The sequence below is a fragment of the Psittacula echo genome (assembly GCF_963264785.1).
Source record: "Psittacula echo genome assembly, chromosome: 3".
NCBI classification, from domain to species: Eukaryota; Metazoa; Chordata; class Aves; order Psittaciformes; family Psittacidae; genus Psittacula; species Psittacula echo.
In genome coordinates, this window is record NC_137736.1 from 52568474 (window position 1) to 52584276 (window position 15803).

Sequence of the window (15803 nt, forward strand, 5' to 3'; positions counted from 1 at the left end):
GGTCCTAATGAAACATAGGAAAGCACATTCAGAAATGCATTATTTTCAGCCAACTATATTTAAATCCATGTTGCTTTTGTGAAAAAATTTAGCTTGTTTGAAAAGGGGGATATTTCATGATCAATTAACATATTTGGAAAATATCAGCCAAAGGTAATTCACAGTCTCTTGTTTCATGTAAAAAGCCAAGGCTGCTACTAAACATTCAGGTTTTTGGAATAGCAACTATTTTATTGTCTCTTTCCTCCAATCCCTCCGCTGTATCACCTTGAAAATATCAGGTGTAAAGTTTAAAGAAAACCCTTTTTTTTCTAATAAAATTAGCATTTTTACAATAGAGACATAAACCTCATTAAAGGTAATTCTGCTTCCTAGTTTAGTCTTGCTAATTGTCTGAATTAGTCATGATTTCTTCTTGTTTATCTTTGTAAACTTCAAAGCCTCCTAATTCAGTTTTGTGTTCAGGTCTGTATTTACTGACTAATTATTGCAATGTTTGAGCTTGCGCAGAACTTTCTTTGTAAACTCTCTGACCTTCCAAGTGCATTTCCCATATCTGAATGTTGGCAATATTGGGATGTTGGGTTTTTTTTTTTGCCAAAACCAGTCTAGAGTAGACCTCTGTGTGTGGGGAATGTTGTTTCCAGTTCTGCAGCTTGTAAGTGCCACTCACTTTTGCTGCACAAATGAGTAACCAAGAAATGTTTGCAAAGGTGGCTTCTAGGTTAGGAAGGCCAACAAGTACCTTTACTTATGTCAGTCTGTTTCATAGGAAAAGATCTGATCCTTTTTAGATAGTCTGTTAAGTATTTTCATCCGTATTAGTATTAATCCTATCCATATGCCATCCCAGCTTTCCTAATTGGAATACAGATGGCTGCACTTGTTCCTAACAAAAAACAAAACAAAACAAACCCCAAAACAAACCTGTTTTAAATCTTTGCTCTGTATAGTCTTACTGGGCAGTTGTACATTTTCATTGGTCAATTATTTTTCTACTTAAAAGAGAAACAAAAATCTAACAAGATCAGAGCCTCTTAGAATTTGTTTTCTATTAAATGTAGTCATATTCTTGAAGAAGTGAATATTAACCTTTCTGAATAGAGAATGTTCCAGGGGTTTTAGCACTTTGGTCTAGATCTTTCCCGGCTAATTATGCTGACTAATACCTGAATTTTTCTGTTAGAACACCATAAATCAATTCTGCTGAAAAGATCCTAGCCAGCTTGCTTAAGTTTCTCACAAAAGCCTAAGGTAGTCCTCTTTCAAGAAGTCTTAATACATGGAGTTGAAAATTGGTTAATGATCTCTTTTGTCAAAACAAAATGAAATATGAGCATATAATTTTAAGAATACTTCTCAAATAGATTCTGTTGTTTCTTTTCCCTTAGAGGTGCTTTAGATGTAATCCTGTGTATAGAAGCAGAACCCACACTTTGTCAGAGTATCGTCTTCTCATGGACTTGCCACACAAATAGGCTGCTTAAGTTTTTTTAAAAAATACTTCATTAATAATCTTAAAAGACTGGAGGAAATTAAACTGGCTAAAGCTTATACCTACTTTGTACCATTATGCTGTTAATAAGCGATTGCAATGAAGGTAATTGCAAAGAATACTTTTATTTTTAAAAAGTGCCTTTTCTGCTGAAACACTACTAGCTCTGCTGGCTGTGTTGCCTGGGAGACCACTGGGGTTTTTTTCTTTAACTCAGATTTCGCAAATTCTTTTGAAAATCATTAGTACAGGCACAGGAAGATGAGATAGGATAAGGTATTATTTTATCCTGAGGGTGAACATATTTTTAAGATAAAACTCACTGTTAATATATCTGTTCTGATAATACTACTGAAGATTGTTAAGGATATGCTAAGGTATTTTTTTCTTATTTAAATATTCCATACAGAATTATATTTAAGCAGGCAAGATCTACAAATCCTCAGATGATTCTATGCGCTCCAGCCCACTTATTGTCCTTATGGCCCTCCTCTGGACTTCCTCCAACAGCTCCATGGCCGCCTTATATTGAGGACACCAGAACTGTGTGTAATACTCCAAGTGAGGTCTCAAGAGAGCAGAGTAGAGCTGCAGGATCACCTCCTTCAACCTGCTGGTCACAATTCTTCTGATGCAGCCCAGGACACAGTTGGCTTCCTGGGCTGTTAGTGCATGCTCATGCTGGTTATGAACCTGAGGTTCTGGTTTCAAGTAATTTGGAATTGAAGAAATAATCCAGAGGAACCTGGGCAAAGTGGATAATTGGCTTGAAAAGAATGTCATCAAGGTCAGCAAAGGGATATGCAAGTTCCTGCATCTGCTTTCCACAGAAGGACCTAGGGGTAACTGGGGTAGAGCAGACAGACCATTAGCCAGCCATATGCCTTCATGACAAAGGTTTCCAACAGCATCCTGCCCTGCATTAGGCAGAGCATTGCCAGCAGTTCAAAGGCAGTGATCCTTCCTCTCTGTTCAGCAGAGGCTGGACTACATCTGTAGTGTGAGGTCCAGTTCTGGGTTCCCCAGGATGAGGAAAGTTACTCGCTGGAATGAGTCCACTGCAGGCCCACAAAGATGATTAACGACTGGAGCATCTGATGTATGAGGGGCTGAGAGAGCTGGGGCTGCATAGCCAGGAGGAGGCTTAGAGGGATCTTGTCAAATTGTATAAATACCTGGGAAGGAATGAAGAAGATGGAGCCAGGTTCCTTTCAGTGTGCCCAGGGATGGGACAAGAGGCAATGGGCTTGACATGAAACACAGGAAACCCTTTACAGTGAGAGCGGCCAAGCACTGGGGCAGGTTGCCTGGAGAGGTTATGGAGTCTCACCCCATGGAGATGTTTAAAAGCTGTCTGGACATGGTCCTAGGCAACTGGCTCTACTTTACCCTGATTGAGTAGGGGCTATAGAATATATAATCTGCAGAGGTCCCATCTAACCAATGTTTCTGTAATTCTTTGACCTACACTAGGAGCAACATTTCATGTAAATATTAATGTTCTTAACACTACAATGTGCACTTAAAAAAGTATAAATTGAAAAAAATCGGTATTTCACATCTGATATTAAGAATTGCTTCTGTTCTAAACTCATGCTAAATTCAGCCCTGATGTTTTATTCTGTGCTAAGCTGCCATAAAAAGCCATGACCTTGCTGACTGCATCATAACAAATAATATCTTTTTATTATCCTTGTGCTATCGGTGTTAGATGGTAAAACACACTACCTATTACTTGTATTCAGTCCCCAGAACTTTCTGGATATTTAACCTTTCAGAATGGAACTTCTTCCAGCTTCTTTGCAAACACTATGTTGAAAATAGCTCAACTGTTTCTGAGAAAATAGGAAAAAGTGCAGAAAACATGTTGACCTTCATTTGAAGGTGCATTGATCTGAAGTGGAGGCAGTGTTATGAAGTGGAAAGAAAACAACCCTATTTGAGTATCTGAGTTATATGAATGAGATGCTTCTTACATGGCCTTCTAGTTTTGTCTGCTAGATTAGGTATGAATTCTTGCGAATTTTGTCAAAATGGCAGAGCTGGAAGGTTTCACTGCATGCATTGACCTCTGTGTGCTTCTTATGCTTTAAGGTGGCTGATTCAGTGACTGCTGCCTTCAGTTCTTCGCAGAACTGCATCTTTAGCTCAGATGGACGTCACACCTCGTATTTTAAAGGGTGGAGTGGCTATTCCTCACTTCGCTAAAGCTCCATGTTAAATGCGTAAACATTCCCTGTTTATTTAATTATCCCTTAATATTTAACCCAATTTATAATTTTAACTTTAAGTTAGACGTCTATGAAATGAGGATTTTATTTTTAAGAGATTCTTAAAATAGTAAATTTGAAGTGCTTCTGAAGCGATCGTTTTGCTGGAAAAGAAATTAATTACCTATTTTCATCCACAGTCAAGATTTTGATTTACTAACTCTGGAAGCTTAAATATGTTTGACTGCAGATGCAGTTAGTTCCCAGTTTAGGTAGAGGAGGAAGACCAGTCTAATTCCCACTGCCCAAATAAAACAAAACAAAACAAAACAAAAATAGGGTGGAGGGGAATTGCCATGATTGTTCTCTCCTCCAAACACTCAAGCACAGCCTCTGTTCCTCCTGTGATGGTCAAGAGCCCTTTTTTGTGTTTGTCTTAAAACAACTCACAAGACAAAAGGATCTGACATCTCCATATCGCCTGGGTAGGCAGCCAGGGATAGAGCAGGGATTGTGCTCCAGGAAGATGGGGAATTCTCCCCTGTACTGTCTGCCCTAAGGGCCGTGAAGGTCAACTGCCAGGTAACAAACTGCCCGGAGACAGCGACAGACCCTGCGGCGCCTGGCAGGGCACAGCGTGCACCGGGCCTGCGGCTCACCAGATCCCCTGGGGATAAGCCTCACCCGGGGGAGCTTTCCAAGACAGCCTGGCCCTGTAAATAGGCAAGACCTACATCCTGCAGCCAAGTGCGCGCATCCTGCCACCCTCTACCACTGCCGAGACACTGACTGACCGACAGGACGTTGCTGGATCCATGGGATAGTAAGGCTCTTCTGTTTTCTTCTTTGATTCCTTTTTTCCCTCTCTACTTCATATCATTTTTAAGAATAAGAACCCGCCAGCGCTTTTGTTCCTCCTGACACAGTTTAGGGAAGTTTACAATGAAATTAATTGTTGTTTCATTTTTCAACCTCTGGAGGGCCTGTGGTTCCTCCTGCGAAGCGTGCAGGATGTGGTAAAAGATCAGCTTCCCCTTGGACCCGCCGAGCGCAGGCTATTAAACTAATGAAAAGATGTGAAAATCTGTTTGCAAGCTGTGAATTTGAAGATCTGGGGAAAAATGGCAGTTACAATTGTTCTGGAAATTGACATCACAAAAAAAAACAGGATTATATTAAAATGGGATTAGACCAAGGGAAACTAAAGATCATTGTTACCTTCATTAGAAGTAATGTTAACGCTCTGTTATTTTTATCCTATTATTTCAATATATGATTATTTAAATATTTGCATGCTGTCTGTTATGGGCAGAAATACTGGAAAACAAGGAAACACAATTGCAGCTAAACAGAGTAAAAATTAAAAATTAAACAGACACAACAGTAATGGATACTTTGTGAAAAAAACCCACAATCTCTGTTGTTTGTATTAAATTATATATAAGGATTATTTAAGTTTACTCAGACTCACTGCTTGGAATATTTTCTATGCAATCTCAAAACAGTCTTCAATTTCCATATTTTTTTAGCTTTGGTAGTTTCTGACATCAATCCCCAAGTCTTTGGGTATTTTTTTATTTTTCAATTAAAGCCTTGTATGGATATTATGTCCACATAAGCAACCTGTATACAGTTACTGCAGAAGGAGGATGAATCCTTAGATGATGAATATTTTGAGAGAGAATTCTTGCACATGCACAGGCAGCAGTGAGCAAAATGACTGGGAATACGTGGAAGTAGATCCTTGACTGCTTTGTACACCTAGAAGTAAAAAGGAAAGAGGAAAAAAAAAAAAATGCCGTGAACCATATAATACACCTCAAGAAATAAATTTTATATTAATTGCAAAGGATCCAGAAGGCTAAACTGATAATGCATTTAGACATTCCCTCTTCCAGAGGCAATCGCTAGGAAAGTCATTACAAAAAGCAGACAAAATATGCTTTTAAAAATAGAAGAGAAAATCAATAAAATGTTTTAAAAGAGCCAGTTATTCCCGTTCTGATATAGTCATGTCTTTTTAGACAAAACAAAAATTAACAAAATGCATGCAATTCTCCTGCTGTAAGAATGTAAGATGCTGCAAGACGTCTCCATTTTGGAATAACCTATCTGATTCTGTTTCTTGTGACTGACATGCTTTAAAGCTGGACACCTTAAAACCCGTTTATTCAGGGTTAAAATCAAATTCCGACTCTCCCGCCCCGCTGTCATGTTCACAGAGTCCTACCTGGAGGTCACTGTCAACTGATCCTCTAGTTAAAATTTCATGTATCTTTTCAGAGGCTTCAGCATTAAGACTACAACGAAAACCTCCAACTTTCCAGTAGACGCTATTTAATGATGTGTCCTCAGTGATAACTTTTAGAGATGTTTGTTAAGCTGATCTTAAATCACTAATGTATACTCTAATAATTCTAGTTGTTTGCACTTGCGATTTAAAGAATTCCATTCTCTTAATCCACATTCATTCAAAGGTACATCATAGAAAAAGCCCAAACATTTGTTACCTCATTTTGTTATCAGCAAATAAACAGATAGATTTCATTATTTTTACCAACATCTGAGTATAAGAATATCTAATTGGTTATGATTCTTAGTGATCATATCTGATACTAATCAGGTTGAAGAGAAAATCAAAAGAAGAAGAAAGCTCTTCAAATTTCCCGTTTCTACATGTTAACTCCTCAGGTAACACTTTAGTTTTATGTATAACATTTTGAACAACAGTGGTAAATGATACTTTAAGATATTGACTTGAATACGAAATAACTGATTCAGAGAAAACTGATCAAAGACAAGCATTAAGTAATTTAATGCAGGTAATCTGGGATTCACATGTCTATTTAAACAACTATTCAGTATCAGAAAACAGGGTGTTTCATTTTTTTCTCCTGAAAATTTATTTAATTAGATAGCAATAGAGTTATTCTATACTCTGTGTTTATCTCAGTATTTTGATTGAATGAATTTGCGCCGGCTAAAGTTTAACCTGATTTTAATACTATATAATCACAATAGTGCTGAACTATACTAAGTAGTATTTCAGGCTGTAAATCAGCATTGGTTTACTGGCAGAGTGTTCAGCAAACAGAAAGGCTTACCTAGAACTGTGACTAGCAAAGCCAATAAAAATTGGTATTTTATTTGCCTTGAAGTTTATGCGTTACTGTTACACAATACAAAAAGTGTATATTATTTTTCTAAAATACTAGAGAAAGTTGCTAATGAGCTGAAATTCTGCCAGAGCCTTGAGTTTCAGCTAATGAAAAGATTTATGTACATACTTAAAGATAAGTACGTGCTCAAGTCTTTTTTGCTATTCATTAATGATGGTTGAGAAGAAACTATGTCCTATAGGAGTGATATGAATGTGGTCTAGTAAGCACTTTCATGAAGAGAAATCGGAAGGCATTTGTACTTAGCTATGCAAGTGAAAGTTGTGATCAAGAAAACATGATGAAAGATGTGAACTAATGAAAAGTTTAAATGAGATGGAATCCAAAAATGCTCTTCTATGGCATAGAATAGGAACTATTAAAATGCCATTTCATAAAAAGGGCTTTTACTCTCTAGCACTGGAGAGATGCTAATATTTAAATATTTTATATTCTTCCTGTGCGTGAAATGGCTGATAAGAGAAGAATTTTACGGTTTGAAACATAAGACAAGTTAAGACATGAACAATGACCTTCTAAATCTTCAAAAGAAATGTGTATCTGTGACATATCTAAGGACTAGGGGATCAATGTGTAGATCTATTTCAGGATCATTTCATGATGCTGAAAATAAGAATCAGTTTTGTGAAAATATTAGAGAGATACCAATATATAAGTAAAATCACATTCAGATTTTCTGTCAATTCATGTGTGGTTTCTCATTATCAACTTCAATTATAATTTCAGAGAATTTAGGATACTGAGTGTGATTACCTGAAAAGTATCTTCTAATTTTATGTTAAAATAAGGGTTAGGTATAGGGCTATAGCAATGACAATACATATTAAAAAGGCCTTGTTTTGAGATCATTATTGTCCTTCCAAAGGACTGATGAAAAAGATGGGTGGATTTAATGAATGAATTTAAGAGAGGGTGCAGCTCTTCTCCTAGCAGCATTATTTTTTGCTTTGCTGAGGCTTACATGAGTGGTGAGAGTTGCCTCACTGCTCTGTGATTGATACCTGGAGAAGTGGCATAAATATGTAATTTCTAAATGAAAACCAAATACACACCTTTTTTTCTGAAGAGGTATAAAAGTATAACCAAGAAATGAGAAAATAAATATTGTGCCAATTTCCAGCAGAAGCAATGAGAAAGGATAACAAGACATAAGAGAAGACTCAAACAATCTAAGACAGTAATATCTCTTCACCAGTCCTTATCTGGAGGTATTTGTCTGTGAGAAGCAATCAAGCATTTTTAGGTCTGTAAAACTGAAGGTGAATGTCTCTGTGTGAAATTAAACAGTGCGTTATGATTTGACAACTACCCCAGAAGAGCTACTTTACAGTATTGAACATCTTAAAGTAGCCATCTCCTCAGAAGCTCCTTAAACAAGTATCATAACTTGTATTCAGTTTATTGTTTAGGTTTATTCATCATAAATTTAGAGTACAACAAAGCAGGCTAACACTAAAAAAAGCTTCCTAATGGAAGTTTTATTGCTGATTATAATGCGTATGACCTCAGGAGTTCTCTGTGGTTTCTAATCAGATGTACAAGGTGTGAGAGGATAGCACAGACTGAGAGAACCTACCTGACCTCCAAAGATGCTGTATGACCAGTGACTGTTCCGGAAAATTCCAGTGAAAATCTTCAGATTCCCCAGTTAATGCAGTAAACTGCTGGGTGTCTTTGTAAGAATCCATTGTCTAGCCTCGTAGAAAGTTAAAGGCACTGCAGGATCCATTCTAATGATAACCAGAACAGAATAGGAGTAAAAATGAAATTCAGGCAGGGAAAGCAAATACTTTAACAGTAACCTACTTTCACGTTTATGGGAGAAACTGGGTGAAATCACAGATGAAAAATGGTAAAATTATGTAGTCTCATCTGGCCAAATTTACAAGCTTAGCTTAATTATTTAGAAACTCCTGATTCTTATAGCCAAGAAAGGAAATTGCATCAATACCAGAACATTTGCCATATGTATACATCTCTTTACTAACCACTGTGAATTAAAAATGCCATTAATCATTTAAAATCTGGAGACCAAATTTATGCAGTGTTTCTTTCAATAAGCTGTGGACAGGGATGACAACTGTGTGCCTGCAGTGGATCTGTAGCTTGCAAACTGGAGTTAGAGCAAATTGTTTATGAAGTCAGCTAATTTCGGGATTGCTGTGTGTTACTAATAAATAAAAAACTCATTACTGTTTAAACAAAGATCATTGGAGGAGAATAGCTTGATTTGATAAAAAAAAAAAAGGCAATTAAGAAAACTGTCTGTTAATGAACATTACTGGGTAGCATCTGGTTTAATCAGAATAGCTAGAAATCAGGAATACAAGAATTTCCACACAGAGAATCTGGAACCTGCTAGCAGTTCATTATTCTCTGTGGACACATCTACATGGAGAGCTTGTATTTCCTCTGTGATGAAACATACTTCCATGTTCTGGAGGCTTCTTTCATATTCTCTGAGTGGGTGTGGAGTAAGCTTGAGACCAAACCACTTACATTTAGCTATCTGCATGTGTAAGGAGTGTATGAGCTTCCATCACAGTTGGTGGAGATGCAGTCAGATTATGCAGTGGAGTCTATGAGACGTTTTAGTTAACCAGCTGATAGGAGTCTAAAGTATATTGAGGTTACTTGTTCTTCCTGGGGGTTCTTTTCTTGAATCTAGTGCAGAGAAATCTAAAATAGTAGTTGAATCCTTAACAAACAACCCAACAAGGTTAGTGGCACTAAATTCTATCAAGCTGCATGAATCAATATATTTCTGCCAAAACCAACATAGTGGTTCACCATTCTGATCCGGGAAATATCCAGAAGTGATAATTCTATAATTTCACTAACCATATATGATCCTCTGAGATCGTATATGTATATAGACCCACCTCAAACCCTCCTTGCTCAGGGAATTCTTAATGTATGCAGTTAGCTCTGAACTGTCTCAGAAATGCTGTAATTAACACATTTTTATCTCATGTTGTACAGAACTAGTATAAGAAATGAAAGTTGCAGTCCTCCAGCTTAAGATGATATTCTTGCATTTCACAGAGCACCAGAATGCAGTACAAATCAAGCTATTACAGAGTTAAAACACCCTTCCTTTGTTTCTCCATCCTCATTCCCTTCGCTCTCTTCTGCAGTAAAGATGGAAACAGCCTTGAAAGTGACCCTCTAACTGTTGTTTAACCTGTTAAATTGAGGAAATTTTACTGCAGTGATTTTCACTGTTGGTTGCTGTATTATAGAATAGAAGCAGTTTATCAAATAGGCAGAAAGCAAATTATTTTGGTCTTTATAGATCAATACGAAACCTTTAAAATCCACACAGAGATCTGAAGGCAGCTAGTGCACAGTACATAATTGTCATGTGATATATTCCCACTTGGAAATCAATTCAATAAAGAAGCGACAGATTTTTATATTCGCTTTGGTTTCTAAGCTGGCTTAAGGTTTAACAACATTCTAGGTGCTCTATGGTAAGATAGTCTCAAAACTGTAAATGCAAGAGACCCCACAAACCAATGAGAATATCTCTTTAGATAGGAGTTATCATACTCAGGTATAAGGACAGTATCACACAAAAAAAAAAAAAAAAAAAAAAAGAGAAATAAGAGAAAGGAAAAAATCTCTTGCACATCTTGTTTGCACAATGATGATTCAGCTGTGATGTAAACTGATGTTGTAGTGGGCTGGAAATCTCACTGCTTGACTGTAAAAAACCTGGCAACCATGCTCTCCAAGAGAAATCTTCACCTTGCATTATGCTTTAAGCAATCTTCCCTAACAGTTATATTGCAAATGTATCCGGACTGAGCTAAAGCTCTCTAGCTGTTACCTTTTTGCTGGTTAAGAGGGTGATAGCTGTTCTAAAAGTCTCCCAGTCTCCTGAATGCTACTACAACAGTGAAAACTCTGGAGTTTTGCTCCTACACTTCACGGTCCTGCTGGCCAGAGAAAAGACTAAACAAGGTATAAGACAATCCTTACATGAGATACAAAAGAATTTTTATCAGAACTATCCTTTGATTATCCTTCAAAGGATAATCTTTTCCAACAGAAAAGATTAAACCTTCTCAAGAGTAGCTCTGTTCACTGCCAAGTCAACAGGTCTTTGTGCTTTCTTATACCAAAAGTAAGCAACACACTTATCAAGCTAATGTATTTTTCTTCTGTTGGCAGGAAGAATATGTTCCTTAAAGTATAGATAATTTCTCTAGTGCTTATGTCAGCATTGTCAGACTATATAGAACAAGACAGTCTCTCCAAATTAGAAAACACTCTGTTAATGTCCTTCGAATCCCACTCACATTATCACAATATTTAGACTTTCTACCACTTACATACCAAGCTGTGGACTTCTGTCTCTAAAGAAACTCTGTTTTAGGCATAGAAATAGAAACTCAAAGAGGGGAGGTAGAGGAAGGAAACATTAAAGGGACTATGAAAAAGAGGAAGAGAGCATCCTAAAGATAAATGTAAAAACACTAACTTATTTGCATATCTTTAGATCAGTGGTGCTTAACCTACAGCTCCCAGACAAGAATATTTCCTCTCAAGATTCTTTGATGTTTTTCATAGCTACAAAAATTAAATTATGTGATGAGGACTGGTTTACTCTATGACATTGAAGGCTCCAATGCTTAACAATAATTCTGTTCTCAATAATGAAAAATTAATTGTGAAGCTAATATTATTTTGATCCCGTGTTGTGATTTATCTGTAAATCAGTAATCTAGACTGTAAGAAATTATCTTCTGTTTGATGGAGATCCCAAAATGTAATTCTAACATTTGAATAAATATCCACATTTCTTTTTTTGCCTGAGGCTCCTTGTAATTCATCAAGGTTTTTTCTCCTAAGAGGGCTGTTGATCTCATGAAGTAAATATGCTTTGTTTATTATAAGGAAATGAGGAAGAAAAATGGCTGGCTTTTGAGAATTTTGAGCTCCATATTCTACTATTAGAACATGGGAAATGAGGTTTAAAAAAATTAATGAGTGCTCTCAGGGCACTGTATTTCACTGAACGTAAAACTTCAGATGCTGTTCAAATATCTAGAATGTGGAGCTCGTAGCACTAATGTTTTGCTAATTCCCTTGAGACTGCTCCATAAATTAAAAAATAAACCAACAAACCGCCCCCCAAAACCCCCCACGTTGAATGATGGAGAAAACCTTAGTCCAGAATTGGATTATCTTGGTAGAGTGACACATGGTACCTTATATTATCACAACCAGCCTTTGTGTTTAATAAGTTTCCACTGTTGGCAACCTTCCACCTTTGTGCAACATTAAATGACCTTCTGAGAGTAAGGACCTGAAAGCTAGTGTGGCTTTTCCACAAATCCAGCATATTTGTTCTCAGAAAGTGAAAATCACAGGTGTTAATAATGAAGCAACTAAATTACTATTTTCTATGCCTGTGGAGAAGCCAGCAGCAGTCAGGGAAACAGATGGACCAGCAACAGTGGTAATTCAGATTCTTACACACACATATGAGATTAAACTGCAAGATAGTTGGTTCTTATGTTAATCAGTGAATGTTTTATATGCTACACTGTCAAACTGAAACAGTGAAAATGCTGTGTTTGTTAAACCACCAATAGTGACTGGAGAGATAAAACTTACTCTTGTTAATTTGTTTTCTTGTTGCTTTTTGGTGTTGTGGGTTTTTAGTTTGTTTGGTTCTTTTTTGGCTTTTTTTTTTTTTTTTAAGGCTAGGAAAAAACGCAGAAAAACAAATGCATTTTATTGCTAGTCTAGTAGGGTTGACACCCCCCCCCCCCGCTTTAATTTTAAAACAGAAATTGAAAAAGATAAATACAGAGCATACTCCAAAGAGCAATATCTTTAGAAGTGTTACCAGGAGATTTATAGGGAAACATTTTTATTGGGCCATGCAATCTTTTCTTTTTAATATAACATTTAATCTACTCCTTTTGCAAACAAAATATCCAGGGAGCTGTTAAGTGTTGCCTTTTAAAAAATAATCTTATCTGTTTTGGTTGTGATAACAGTTTTCAATTCTTTCTCCAATTTTCTTTTCAATCTCTGGGAATTTCCTATGTAAACAGTTTTCAGTCTGTGTAAATGTTTAATATGCAATCAGGCTCAATATCACAAAATAGCATTTGGTTACATAAAGTGTAATAAAGTTCAGGTTTAAGAAGATGAGTCAAAGACAGAGCTTATAAAAATCCTACCAAGCTTGCTTGGTTGAAAGTGAACAATCTTGGCCTGACTATTCCATTTCTAATGCTACATGGTCTTTCCAAGCTAACTCTTTCTGTGTAAGTGATTCCCCTGGATGGCTTTGTGCAACCCATGAGCAATGCAAACCAATGTGACTGTGCTCAGCAGAAGCACCCACAACAACTTTCATTCAGTGACAGTCAAGGAAAGGGAAGGTGTTGCAAGCCACGTGTTTTGCCAGAGAGATGCTAGAAAGTGTGCAGTGGAACCGAGGGAGCAGGGAGCAGGTTTCAGTCTGAAAATACTTTGCTGGAAATGAAGGTCTGGCCATACACAACCCCCAGTTCTGGCCAGCTGAAGCTAAATTTGCAGCCACATGAACCAAGAAACAGTTTTCACTTAAAAAACAAAACAAAACAACACTTGAAGCAAGGCAAAACAAAGTCATTTTCCATCTCCATAAAACTCACAGTGTTATTGACCTTTCTGAACTGTATTTGCTGTTTGAAGTAAGGCCATCTTTAGAATGCCTGCAGGGGTCTACTCAACTTAACAGGCTGTTTTGTGTGCTTATGGCAGTGGAACTAAACAAAAAGGAAACCATCCAATTTCTTTCCATTCTCTAATGTTACCATCCACCCGAAATGTGAAGGTCCATTTATCTGTTATGATGTGATACTGGTTTGTTTTAGCTGAGGCGAAGAGTTTCAGAGTCAGATTTGATTGAACTTTTGAGCCTTTGAGGGCAGCCACACTATAGTCCTGGAGGAGTGAGCCTGAAAGGATGAAGTAATGCTTTAGTTTTTTATGTCTGGGATCTTTCTCTTCCGTGATGAACACGCATACATTTTCCACTAGTAGAAAATCACTGAGAGCATCAACCTTTCTATTTGCTTTGAAGGATAAGGCACAGATTCTTTTGATGTTTGCAAATCCTACTTCTGGAAAAGAAGTTTGGGCATTATTGAAATTCTCTTCAGTAGCATTTAATAGTGGAAGGCAGCTGACCAGTTCAATGGTAAGAAAGGTAATCATGTGAGGGATGATCAAGGAGGTAAGGAAAGATAAATTTAGACAATCTTTAATTTCTGTTTCCCTCCTCTTTTTTCCCGTTTTAATGCCATTTCGTACTTTGTATAGGATTATTGTGTCCTGTTTGAGCAGTTGAATGTAGGAATAATAATGGAATAGCACATAGTTCTCTTACTGTATTCTCTTACACCATTAACTTTTTAATTATACTGATTTTGAAAATATAAACAAAACTAGTATTAAATATAATGTTATTTCAATTTACATTTTTAGGCATAACATAAATGTTGTTATTAAAAGGTATCTAGTTCTGTCACCTATACCATATTTAGATTACCATAAGCACCCTGCATTGCTTAATTTGCTTTTACCACATATATTGAACTAGATCTAGAGGCATATACTTAATAAACATCCAGTTTTACTCTTGTTGCTTTAATCAGGTTTATATTGTAGAAATGTGGACAATTATGTGTGGAAGATATATAGGGACATTTCATCATAAGCAAGTAGGTATGAAACAAATTGGTACATAACCTTTACTAAACCATTTAAAATTTTGAGTCTCAATTTACCTTTTGTAAATTTGGAGGAAGAATAATTGTGTTTTATATTTTCATTCTATAGATTTCTAGGGTTTTCAGGTGAGAAACTGCATCTTTTTACTTATACAATGTAAGAGAGAAAATTTTTATCTTTCTTGATGTGTTGTCTTTTTGTTTATAGCAACATCTGAAGATCATGGGTAGCCTCTACTGGAACAAAGCTGTACAGGTACTTTGGGGGAAAACAGGCTCAGTGTGACTTTCCCCAGAAGGCTGAGCTCTAACAAACCTGACACTGTATTTAACTCTATTATCAATTTAAAACTGTCAGTTTCTCAGTTTCTTCTCTGTAGGATGAGAGGAGACTTTAAAGTTAGCAGGTATAAGACTTAGACTTAAACTGTAACTTATTACAGTTAAATTGTAATGTTTAAGTTCCCAAAAGAATATTCCTGAGAGCTGCAGGGACTATATTAAAGAAATATCCATTTACTTAGAATAGTAAAGCGGAAAGAGGAAAAAATACATATCCATGCTGCAAGATAGAGCACTGAAAGTAAGGGAAAAAGTAAGTACTTTTAGGAAGTTATTTATATCGGGAGTGACAGGAAACTCTTCAAAGTTTTCAGTTCATAGTCACAAGTGCATAGCACCTTGATTTATCACTGTGGCAATAAAGATTTTCATTTTTGTCTTTGAAACTTGAATTAAATATTTTTCTCATGTGAGAAATGTTTTAGGATTGTTTACTTTATATAGCCAGTCAGATTAGGAGACAAGTTTTCTGCATCAGATGTAGTAGCAGAATTTTTTTGTTCAAGTTCTGTCTCTATTTGTTAAATCATAAGTATTATATAAATGGCAGCAATTGGCCATCATGATGCTTTAGTGCCGTCACTCTCAGGTGATATCCATAAAGGGTGCAGATGGTCTCTGAAACAGCTGCCAGATCCTAATTAGTAGAGGTCAGAATAATGTCTGTCTCCTTTAGTGCTCACTTGCTGACATGAAACAAAGGTTATGTAAGTATTGTTGTTACTTCAGTATGCAAGGGTCTTTTATATAAGATAATTTGCAAGTAAGTTGCCCAACTATCTTCCTGTGTGGTTTATCCATTTTAAAGTCAAGGTCTATGTAGTGTTCATAATGTTTC